General features: G+C 47.7%; 1 protein-coding gene across 5 annotated transcripts in view; it reads right to left on the bottom strand.

The window, feature by feature from the left end:
- The window catches only part of SERTAD2 (SERTA domain containing 2), a 108,380-nt gene that overhangs the window by 12,382 nt on the left and 83,489 nt on the right, over positions 1–12,509 (bottom strand). Inside the window, exons 1-3 of one of the 5 annotated variants that reach the window (XR_013814655.1) lie at positions 10,228–10,578; positions 9,680–9,760; positions 6,629–8,400 (exon numbers count right to left, since the gene is read on the bottom strand). The exons of 1 other annotated variant lie outside the window; for it this stretch is intronic. The gene's annotated coding sequence lies outside the window, so the exon portion shown is untranslated. Of the gene's footprint in view, positions 1–6,235; positions 6,587–6,628; positions 8,401–9,679; positions 9,761–10,227; positions 10,579–12,509 lie in introns of those variants that run through there. 3 more of the 5 variants (XM_079792319.1, XM_079792318.1, XM_079792315.1) reach the window with 3 other exon arrangements.

A 12,509-nucleotide genomic window follows, 5' to 3' on the forward strand; every position in this document is an offset into this window, starting at 1 on the left:
GAAAGGTGGGACCGACCACATGGTCAGAAAGGCAGCAACGAGGTGAGGTACTTGGCCCTGTGCCTGTGGAGGGTGTGAAAATGGCTCTCAGCTCAACACCACCCGGATGCGAGGATGGGTGATGGGGGAACCCCAGAAGCCATTACTTTTAAACAACTCTAAGCTCCACTGGTTCCTACCTTGTGCACATTTTCAAGAGCGTATTCCAACTTCCTTTTGGACTAGTACACAACAACTAGAACCTAGTGTCTTCCCTTCTCAGAAGTGGAGCGGGCTTCGCGATTAAGTGACACGTTTCAAAGGTCGGCTAACCCGGCAGAACTAAGCCGAGGGTCTGCCGTCGGGGAAGGGCAGTCTAGCAGGGCACGCTCTGCCTCCTCGCCTGGGGGGCGAAGACACTGGTGTTGGCTTGGGTGTAAGTCACTGGCCTATCTACTTAGGATCTGTATGCTATCCCTGAAAAAAAAACGACACAAAACACAACCTTTTAAACCCTAGTTAACAGCTCTCAAGAGAAAGGTGCCTAATTCAAAAGGGAGCTTTAAGAAGCCACATCCCTAATCTCTTCAACCCCACCGTCTGGGGTGACCGCGAGGGTCGCTGAGGCGTCCAGAAGTGCCGGTGCTGACACTGCTCATCGCAGAGAGGAGGCAGCGGCGCCACCGGTTCGGAACAATGGCCTGCCCCCCTGGACCGACCTCGTCGGAAGAGAGACGCTGAGAAGGGATGCGTGTCTCTAAGAGGCCAGCGGAGGCTGCTTCCTCACTCTGACATCCTGTGTCACCCAAACCCCAAGTCCTTTACGTGGAAACTCATTCTCTCCGTTTCTTCCAGGGGCAGTGGCAGGAGAAAGGAGCGAGCGCCCCCGCCCACATCATTTTGTATGTGACAGACGTCCACGACCAAGAGAGAGAGGCCGGCCACAAATGGTTTTGAGACCACTTCTGAAACAATACTCTCATCTCTCCTCTCAGCCCGCAGGCGCTTTAGGACGTGTTTTGGACCCTGCTTTAGAGGTGGGTCCACACATCCAGCCTCTGCTCCCCACAAAGACACCCACCCAGCAGCCAGGGCCTCTGAGCGACGGTTCTGCCCGCAGACTGCCGCGCTCAGGCCGGAAGGAAAAGCTGCTCCTACTTCAACGGGGAAGGCACGTTTGCTTGGACAACTTTCTACACGGTTAAAATACTACACCTTCAAAAACACGCAGGGCCCAGAAATCTGATCATGTCTATGCACTCAGCACCCTCCCTCCCCCAAGAAACAACAAAACGCACCAGGAGAACAAGAAGGCCACCCCAAAGGACAGGGTAGGGGTGGTGCCGACAGGATGGGAGAGGAAGCTGCGAGAACGATCCAAGGGTGTGTAATGCTGTGTGTGGCAAGCACAGGAGGAGTGAGAGTTTCCCCTCCGCCCGCCCCCTGCCCCCCAAGCATCTGGGTGGCAATGTGGTGAGCCTCCAGGAAAAAAGGGGGGAGGCCCAGCACCCCCAAAGGCTGCCTTCAGACTCTGAAGTGACTGCTTCTGGCCTAGGGGAATGGCAGATAACAGGGGCAAAATTTCACTGGGGCGGGGGGGGGGGGGGGACGGGGGGGGAGCCTCTCTTATTATTTACAGACAAGCGTAGGGGGCTCCCAGAAGACAAGGCATGTCAGTAACAGAACCCCTAAAGCTGCCCCGGATGGGGCTTTGTTTCTTCTAAACCAAAGCTCATCCAGGATGAGGTCCCTGCAGTCACAGCCATCCTAATTGGTAAGTAAGACAAAGCCTTCCCTAACAAATCAGCAATGTCATTATGAAGCCAGTCACTCGACGAAGCCAGTTGGGCGCGCTGGGGTGCTAGTCTGCAGCTGTAACCCGACACCACTGTTCGCGGAGCCCGCTCCCGCCTCTCCCCTGCGCAGGGGGCTCCAGCTGCGGGCAGCGCACCGGCTGCTTAGTAATCACCAGACAATAACGTTCGAAGGAGGCCCAGGGAGGCAGCTTCTGAACTTCAGGGGAACAATCCGCTTTGCCTTCTTGACAGCAGCTCCAAGCCTGGAGATCAAGCGAAATTTAGCCAGGAAGTCAACCTCTAAGTGAACTTAAAAACAACAACAACGAAAAGGTGTACTATTTGGGGAAGTCTTCTCAAGGCCACATTTTAAGACACTCTGGCTTTCCCGCTCAGGATTTTTACACACCTGTATTAAGTTGAAGACAGTTCCTGACACTATTGGTTGGTTAAATATAATCTGTTCTCTTGAAAAAAGGGGGGGGAAAAAACAAAACAAAACTTAAAGCTTGACAACTAACTGCATTTAGTAGGCAAAATAAGTCCAATTCTGGGAGATAATGTTTCAAGTAAGTATTTCTTTGGAATAAATGATGGCCTGGTTCATCAACATCTGGAAAGAAAAATGGGCTTCTTTCGAGTGCAACTGTTAAGTAGCACACAATGTTTCTAATATCCTGTCTCACTGGTTCTTCCAACAGCTGGGAATTTGGGGTTTTAAACCTAACTCATGAAGCAAGGGACACCAGTCACTTTCTTTCAGAGACAGTGAAAATACTAGTAATTATTTTATTTTTACCTAAGGATTCTGACTTAAAGCACTGCACACGTAAAGTAAAAGACTGGGCAGCATTATATAGAATTTAAGGTTAACAAAAACATACTCAATATGATATGATGCTTGGAATCTGCTTCAAAATAATCTAGGAAAAAAACACCCGGTTGTGTAGATGATACGAGACTGACAAAATGTTGCTAACTGTGGACGCTGGGTGATGAGCACAAGGGGATGCATTGTCCTCTTCCCTTTACTTCTGAGTATGTTTGCAATTTTCCATAATAAAAAGTAAAAAAAAAAAAATACAACACACCAATATATTCTATAAATTTAAAAAATCAAGTAAGCACAATAAATTATTTACACTCTCACCGAGAATTGTTTTATTATTTTACACAGAAGAAAACTATCAATGCTCTCTGTAGTAAACAAGCATGCCCAGTAGGAGTCGGAACTCCTTCAACCTCTGAAAGACAGAATACCACATCCAGCCACAAGGGGGCGTAGCAGAGCAACAAGGCACTCCTGAAGTCTGATTACTCACAGCAATTTCTACCTACAGATCTCAGAGTATACACATTTCCAAGATTGTTCCTAAATTCCGGTCTCTGCAGGACACTGCTAAGCAAGCCAAGAGCTATGGTTCAAATTCTGGAAATACTGTATGTAGAAAAGGTTGTTGCCTGTATATAAGAAACACTGATGTTTCAAAGACCATGGTTAAAATTCTGGGAGGATTTCTCAAGTGAGAACACACACACAATAACAAACACACAAACCCATGTGATAAGATGTGGATTCAGAGAAGCCAACAGTTCAGAATTTCCACTGGGGGTACTAAAGAAGAGTCCCAACCACACAATGAGTTTCAAGGTAAGCACTGAGAATTTTACTAGTATAGAAAAGCCTTCAGTAATCCTATTGCTTCTTAATATCAGGAAATTACTCACATGCTGAACAGACACAGCAGTTATTTGGGAAAAACTTCATAAAGGATATTGGAGAGAAGTCCTTTAATTATAAAATGTAACACAGAGAGATAATGGAGCAAGTTATATAACTACTTGCTGGAATTCTTTCTATTCAAATACAAACTTAGGTTCTAAAAGTATGTTCAGTAATAATGTTCATAAAGAGTTGAGCTATTATCTCCAATACTTCCATAGAAAACTTGGTAAATATTAATATAATTTTTTATAAATAATATATGATAAGCATTTAAATTATGATGCTACTTCATAATAATTTGGTGTCAGAAACATCTTTAGCTGAACCTAAAGCCTCATTAACATGAGAACTCTTAGATTTGAATTTCTTTCCCTTAAGATTATGTGCCTGTAAAGATTACCAAACCTCACCCCACCCCCATTCCTATGCATAATGAAAATATTTTTTTCTCCTGTATTTATAATTGCTTGGATGGGATTCTGGTTTCAGCCCTCCTGTAGCATCTTTTCCCCAAAGATACCTTGTTTTTCCCCTCACAGGAGACCTTTAATAAACAATGTCATGGGGGGAGGGGGAGAAGTTTAAGGTAGAAACCAAATGCTTTGCCAAAAGTCTGTGACGGTTGTTTTTTGTTGTTTTTTTAAAGAGTGCTATCTGATATATAAAAAAGACATACTAAAACAGATAAATATAATTTGTTAGAACAAACGGGTGAAAAGTACAATTGCGGATGAATTTAAACAAAAGATTTCCTTTTAGGTTTTGTTAAACTACTGGCCTTCAATAAAACAAATAAAAGCTAACTATGCTACTTCAGGAAGTGTTTTGATGGAAGTGTTTCTTAACGGTTATGATTACTTTTTAATTTTCTTTGCTTTCAATGTTGGAATGCTTTACTACTGTGAAAAATTGCTTAAAAGAAGACATGCTATAAAATATTCCTCACAAACCCAAAACATATTTCCTCTTTTAATTTCCACATGCCCAGTTTAAAGAAGAAAAGCAGAGAAATGTTATTTATTTACTTACTGAGTAAATCTAAACGTTGTATTACATGATCTAAACCTGAATTCCTTAAAAGAAAACTATCAAATTTCTACAATATGATACGAGTATAGTGATAGGCATGTAAAAGGAAGGAAATAACTATTCTATTATGTAAATATCTATCCCATGTAAGCAACATACATATTCTGAATGTTTACTTTAGTGAACTAGGCAGGCTAGGTATAAGGTTTTACAAAAACAACTTAAACTTGATATCATATATTTGAATAATTCACAAAGTAGAAAAAGGAAATGAGGATACAAACCAAACCTCAGGGCAGTGAGAGATCATTTGTAAACGTGGCGGCCATTCATTTTTATTTACATTGGGGGCTATTCTGAGATCAAATGTATTTCTTCTGTATTGTTATAACTGATGACCCACAGAACTTCACACAAAGTCATTCAGTCAAATACAATAAAAATCATCAGAGTACTACGCTGAATGTAATAAACATTTACTTTCTTAGGAAGCTACCTCTTAATACTTCAAGGATCTTCAATGACCTTTAGGGAGAGATTGCCTCCAGCCTCCCCCGCTGGTCCCCTTAACATTCCGACTCATCCCGCCTATCTGACTTAGGGATCTGCATTTTGAGTTTGTAAGCCAATTACTGTTAGCAAACAATCATCAGAAGGTAAAAATACTTTTAAAAAAACGAATCTGCTTTAAAAACTGTTCAGAGAAGACCACCACTAGGCTCGTGGCAAGCGGAGAGGCCGTGCAAAAACCTCTTCAGCCGTGGACCCCAGGGCTCAGGTGCCAGGGCCAGCGCGGCGCTCGGGGACAGCAGGGAGGACACAGACGCACACACACACACGGGGGTTCCCTCCTACAACAGGGAAAGAAATCTGAAAAGCAAATCTGTATCAAGTATTATTATAAAACGGGATAGCCACGCAGGGAGGACAGGTAAGTCTAAAACAGATGCCACCTCGTTATCTCCTTCGTGTGGCTAGAATTTTATGCAAACCTGTTCTGGAGGAGAGGTGACCTTGGGACTTTCAGATTCCCTGAGTTTAACTTGGGCAACCCTTCTCAACACCAGGGTGGGGTACTCCAGCAGGCCGGCCGAAGCCGGGGAGCATGGTGCATGATGATAAGCAGCCAGCCAGAGAGAGGGGAGCAAGGGGCTGAAGGCTGATCTTCAGAGTGGCGTTTCAGTATTTAATTTTTTGACCATGGCATATTCAAGGAGAACTTTTTACTTTTGTTCAACAGGTTCACACAGCCCACTATAAATGTGTGTGTGTGTGTGTGTGTGTGTGTGTGTGTGTGTGTGTAAAATGTCCTTAAGAGCCAGAATCCATTCTCCTATGTGAAACTCCTGAAACACACACACACACACACACACACACACACACACACACACACAACCTATGAAAGTTTTTAAAGAAAAAAAAAATCTTAGAATTAAACAGTAACTCTGCAAAGCTCCAGGTTTTTTGCATAGAGGCGAAAAAGACAGTAATACAGACATGAAGTCATTTTAAGAATTTAGGTTTGCTGCTACCCGAAGTTACTAGAGAAACAAAGCTGCCTTTGGGCACCTAAAACTAGTCAGACCTGCTGTAGCAGTTGCACAGTCGGCTCCAGATCTGTCCTCCATTCTCCTCCCTCCGGCCCCCACCCCACGCATCCGCATAGCTCACTCCACTCAGGGCGGCGCCCAGCAGGCACACTCACTCCTCGCTCCTCCGCGGTCACTGCTCCGAGGCAGGGCCGGCTCTGGACACACAGCGTGCAGGCCTGAGAGGAGGCCAGACGGCAGAGCAGCAGATGCCAACTCCATTCGGAACTGAAAGCTGCAGTGGGTGCAGAATACGGCTACGGGCTCCCCGATTTTTTTTAAAGAGATCGATCAAGTTGTGGGTGCCTGCTTCAGTGACACCTGGCAGGTACTTCCAATTCCGTTCAGTTGAGGAACAGGAGATCGATCTCCAGAGGAGACGAACCAGCCTTCCCAGACCACCACGAGGGCAGAATTTCCAAAAGGGAGTTTGCACCACAGAGAAGAAGATACGCATCTCTTTTGTCCTATTAGAAATCATACGTTTTCAAAAATTCTACAAGTGAATTAAAGTTCACACTCTGAAATACCATATGTATCTATACGTATTTTAATCTATATGTAATACTGACAAAATCATCTTGATTTTTCTGATATAAATGAAATATAAGATATAGCTTTTCGATTTTTTATTTGTATTTCAAAGAAAAATTTTTAGACAGCCAAGCATGTCTCATGATCTTCCAAGGGGGGGGGGGGGGGGGAAACAACAACAAAAAACACAAGGCCTCTATTTATTACCCAGAACAGAAATGTTGTCTTATTGGCCTGACATATGCCATTCACAGACTCATACAGAGCATGAACTGCCGCACAGAGCTCATGGAGAGAGCCGCCGCCTGCACAATGAGGGATGGGCGCTCCAGGGACAGTTCTGCTCACAGGGTTTCCCTGCATCTGTGCAGAGGGCAGGAGTTTGCCTTCGATGCCAATTGCACTGGCCACTGGAGACACTTTCTCTTAAAAAGACATGCCAACTTTGGTCAGTGGCCGGTTCCTCCGAGGATATTAAAACTGAACCGAACATCCACACACTTGCTGGAATCCCAGCTTTCAGGTTTCTGTCAATTGTTTAAGGACTGTTAACAGTGGGTAGAAAATACATGATTTGTGCATACACAGTGGCCACTGCACTTTTAGAATTCCGTGTTCTGCGGGTCCAGATCAATTCATGGAAAGACCTAGGATGGTGACTGTTCCCCTTATCGAGAGGCCAGCTTTCCATAAAACTACAGCCTGCCCTGTGGTGCCTTTAGCATACGCGTGATCTTTGAGCTCAGTAATCACCAAGTGCCTCTCTCTCTCTCTCTCTCTCTCTCTCTCTCTCTCTCTCTCTCTCTCTCTCTCTCTCTCCTTTGCCAAGAAACTAATGCAACTATAGTTATTTCCTACAGGATATGCCATAACACTAAATACAAAATTTCTGTAGCAGCAAAGTTTTAAAAAATTCTACAAGTGAATTAAAGTTCACACTCTAAAATACCATATGTATTTATACGTATTTTTAATCTATATGTAATACTGACAAAATCGTCTTGATTTTTCTGATATAAATGAAATATAAGATACAGCTTTATGCTTTTACCGGTGTTCCTCAACAAGAAACTACAGCAAAAATAAATAAATAAATAAATAAATAAATAAATAAATAAATAAATAAATAACCAAACAAAAACCTTTAACAGTTTCCATTGTAGCTGTCACCCATCTTAGCTATTATAAAATGTTTTGGCTGAGAGTAAACTTTTAGTATAAATTGATACTGGTAATTTGTTATCTGCTCCTTTATTTATCCACAGACAAAAATCTTTAAGTATTTGGATGTATACCTCCAACCCCCCCTTCTATCTTTTGATCTGTTTTGTGTGTGTGTGTGTGTGTACGTGTTTCTAAAGTAGTGTTGTAACTTATTCTGCCACTGGGTCACTGTTTAAAACAGTGGATGCCAAAAGCTATCAGCTGCTACACAAATCTGAGTGAGTTTTAAAATATATACTATTTTACTATGCTCATTATTAATAATCACTGCATAGTAGCTGGGTAACTTTTAGCTTCTGAATTAAATAAAAACGCTTCCAAGAAGGGCACTTCAGCAAGTAAGGAGTCCAAAGATTTTTCCAAATGTGAGTTAATATCCTCCTCCTGGTCCTTAAAGGGAAAGCAGCTTGAGCAGCTGTTACCTAAGCAGCAGCGGTGACACTGGCCCGACAATAAAGTGTTCCCTAGGACACCTCTTGTCCGCACTTGACTGGTGTTATAAAATGTGGGTCCTCTCTCCCACCTGTGGTAATACAGCAAGGAACAGAGCTGAGTGTTTCAAACAAACAAACAAACAAACAGATCCATTTCATAAGATTTCTCATCTGAGAGCAACAGGGTTACAACATTGTAATTAGGAAGGGGGGGGGGAGTAAAATTATTTTAAAGGGTGCCAAGCTTGATGAACAGCATAAACATCTTTACACTAACATGTAATACCTCTAAGTAAGTCAATGAAGTGAAAGGAAAACTTGCTAATATTTCTCACTTTTTTTTTTTTTAAATTTATCGAGGACGTCCACAAAATGAACAGGGAAGCAGAGACTCTTGCTCGGGCCCGAAGCTGGGATCTTGGGATGGGTATTTTCATCCCCACAGCACACTCACATCAGAATAGACTGCTATAAAAAGGGGGAGGAATGGAGGTGGGAGGAGCTCTGAGGGTGAGACGTGCCTTCTGGTTAGCTGAGCAACTCACCCCCCCACACACACCCCCATCAGCAAAACAACCCGGAGGCTCTCAGGTGGACTGTCCTCCGGGGGTTGAGTGGAGCCAGGAGCCCACTTCACTCCTGTCAGAGCCCAGTCCCTAATTATAAAAGGCGACTCTGAACACCACCACTCCTAGGTTCTTCACACACGTTGTAGACATTTCTTAACATACACTGGGAAATCCAAAAGCCTATTTCATGAACAAAGCTGGAAAACATTTACGTGCTCTCTTCCTCAAGGCCAACTGGGGCTGCTCAATTCGATTCAAATAAAAACTGCTCTGGTCTGAGTCTGATGGCTCACCCTGCTGACGGCCCTTCCCCATTCAGCGCCTGTAAAAACTTACTTTCCACCTCCCGAAACATCCGGAAACTGCCCAGTGTGAAAGCACACAAAAAAAGTTATTCTAAGGCAAAGTATATATCTAATCTTTTCGTGAAACAAGAGTAAACCCAGAACTCTACTCCCAACTCAACCTAGGACTATTAACCCTGCTACAGGGAAGGTAACTGATGACCAAGGAAAAACAGAAGGACAACTTCGTGGTTTTCTCTCGGCGGGCGCCGTGTCCCTCTGAGGGCACCCTCCGTCCGGAGGGTACAAAGTCCAGGGCTTGGGACAGCTGGGCTCCCCGCCACCCCCTCCCTTTCAGGCAGAGGCGGTCACCACCAAGATGACTTGTGGATTTCTAACTTAAAAGTTGAATATGCACGTATATTCAAAATCAATTCACTGGCACACGGGCGAAAAGAGGGCAGAGAGGGATGGTTTTTTTTTTTTTTAAGCTAAAAACACACAGGAAAACTCACAGAAACACGCCATAGCAAGTTGGATGCAAACCCGGGCACGGGACTCAAAAGTGCAGCAGCCTTCGCGGCAGCAATCGGAGCCTTAAGGGGAAAAAAAAGTCTCGCACGTTCACAACAACACCACCGCCACCAGCACGCGCACACACACACCCCGGCAGCAAAGGCGACAGCTCCAGCTCCCCCGGCCTCGCCGCTGGGTTCCGTTTAGCTCCCGACACCCTCCTGACCCCGGTCGGTCCGGGACTCCCGTCCCCTGCCCTCCCCCCCCCCCCCCCCCAGATCTGCTCCCGTCGGCTGGGGGGTCCCAGCCCTCACCCCGGGCGTCCCAGGGCGCCGGGCCGGGAAGCAGCGGGAGGGCGCTCTCCTCCCGGTACCTGCTCCCGCCCGGGTCCCAGTCGCCGAGGCTTCCACGACCCCCGCGGCCGCCCGGGGCCCTCCTCCGCCCTCGAGGCTTTCCCGGCCCTGGGCCGGGTCCCCGCGCCGCCCCCACCCCGGGGGAGCCCAGCGCAGCCGAGGACCCGCTCCGGCCCGGCGCCGGGAGAACTCACCACATGCAGCTCCCCCTGGGAACTAGCGCATCGGGAGGGGTTCAGCCCACTCCTCAGAGCTGGTCCCGCTCCATGCGGGGCGCCCGGCTCCGGGGGCCGAGGGTGGCGCCGGGGAGCGGGCGGCGGGCGAGACGGGAGCTAAGCCTCTGCCGTCCTCTGCCTGCGCGCTCGGAACATTATACAATGGTGGAGGCGGCGGCGGCGGCAGGCGGCGGAGGAGGAAGCGGGAGGCGGGCGGAGGGGGCGCCCTGAACAAGCGAGCGAGCGGCGGCTCGTGCTCCGGCACTCGCAGTGCAGGAGTGACGTGCGGCCAGCGAGCCTCCCGCGAGCTCCCGGCCCGGGCTCAGCAGGCCCCGCCCACCCCGCCCGGCCCCGCCCCCGCCCCGCCGGCCCCGCCCCCTCCCCCGGCGGTCCCGGGAGGCGCGATGAATGCCGAGCGGGGCCCCGGCCGCCCGAGGAGCAGGCAGGGGGAGCAGGAGCTCGGGAGACGCCGGGTGGCAGCACTGCCCACGGCTCCCTCTCTCCGGCCGACGCGCCCTCTCTCTTCTCTTAAGGCTTAAGGAGAAGGGGAGCAGAAAAGAGACACCCCGGCCCGGGGACCCCTGCTCCCCACCATCAGTCCTCCCCCCTCATCCCCCCCACTCTCTAGAAAACACTCATTTAAAGGACGAAACGGCTGGTGACAAAGGCGGCGGCGAGTGCGGCGCGCGCACCGCCTGCGAAGTGGTGCGACCGCAAATATGACAAGCATCTGAGCTATTCGGCAACTTGGGGCCGGTCCGCGGGGCGGGCAGGGTCCCGCGGGGTGGGGGTGGGGGTGGGGTGGGGGGCAAAAACCCGGCCCCGAGGCGCGGCGCCCACGCTGCCACGGGGCTTTCGAGACGCGAGTCCCGGGAGGGCGCGAGCGGCCGCGGCCGCCGCCGGGGCGCTCACTCCCCGACGACCCCGCAGGGGAACTCAGAGACACCCCCTGGGCAGGACGGGGGCTCCCGCCGGAGCCGGGGTGGAGAATGCCCCTGGTGCGTGGTCACGGCCTCGGCCGAGCTTTCGAAACGGGTCACCAAGTCAGCAGTACTTTTCGAGCAGGACGGAAGGACCGAGTTGCATCCTCCGTGCCAGGCGGCGCCGCGGTGCAGACCGGGCAGCCAGCCGGCCCCCGGCCCCGAAAGCGTCCACCAAGGTGGGGACGCCAGGCGTGGAGACGCAGCGGGGCCGGAGACTCCAGTCCTCTGCCCAGAAGTTTCAAGTTCTTAGCCTTTTCCTCTCCTTAGGAAAGCTACTGCTACCAACTACTTCTATTGAGCAGGGACGTTTATTATACTAGTTGAAAGAGGTTGTGTGTATGCCTAAAGGGTGCGAATTTAAAATCACCGGGGGGGAAAAAGAGAGACACCTACCCTGGAAAGTAGAAATGATTTTATTTTAAAAATCACACGAGCGTTCAGTGTAAAAATATTACAAAAGTTAATTCGGGCACCTTAACATTTTGGCTGCTACCCCAATCAGTATCTCAGATCACTTCCGTGTTTAATGGTCCACTAGGCCAGCTATATGTAAGGATAATAAAGCTTTAAGGCCTAACATAAAGGTGATTGTAAGTCGTTAACATCAACACAAGTGAAGGGCCTGTTCGAACTGTTCTGCAATGATTGTTATCCATCAAATTGAGGCTCGCATTGAAATTAAACCTGGGCTAACATGTTTGGTAGAGGGGACAATGTTTCTTGTTCTATCTTTAAGGGGAATGGTTTTTACTGGACCCTCAATATAATTAAAACCTTACCAATGCCAAAAGCTAATTATTCGTGGGTATCTTTGGGAAGACTCATTATAATGGGGTTCCAAATACACACCTTGGAAGGAGTGCTCAGCCCCGCTGCAGGTCCTGCTCAGTTGGTGCCTGGGTGGCATAGCATTCACACAATTGGCTGGGAAGCCGCGGTATTTTTCATTTCCAGAGTTCTGCCTTTAGAGAGGACACTAACTACTAACAGTTTCCTAACCACCCACTCACTTACCCTTTCAGTGCTCACTTTAAGGAAAAGCCATTGAAATAGAAGCTTTAATAATCTCTTCCTGCGATATCTTTGTAGGGGAGGCCAGAGGGCTCTGTTGAATTTAACAGGAATTTAAACTGTTACTCATGAATTGAAGTTAGCAGCAAGTTAGAGTTGCAGAATTTGAGTGGCACGGATATTTTATAGCAAATGGATTCCCCAACGCAGTGTTCCTGTACAAAAGGACTAAGATCAAAGTGACAGTTTTTGTGTCTCCAGAGAGGA

The sequence above is a fragment of the Cnephaeus nilssonii genome, assembly GCF_951640355.1.
Source record: "Cnephaeus nilssonii genome assembly, chromosome: 15".
In the NCBI taxonomy this organism is placed as follows: domain Eukaryota; kingdom Metazoa; phylum Chordata; class Mammalia; order Chiroptera; family Vespertilionidae; genus Cnephaeus; species Cnephaeus nilssonii.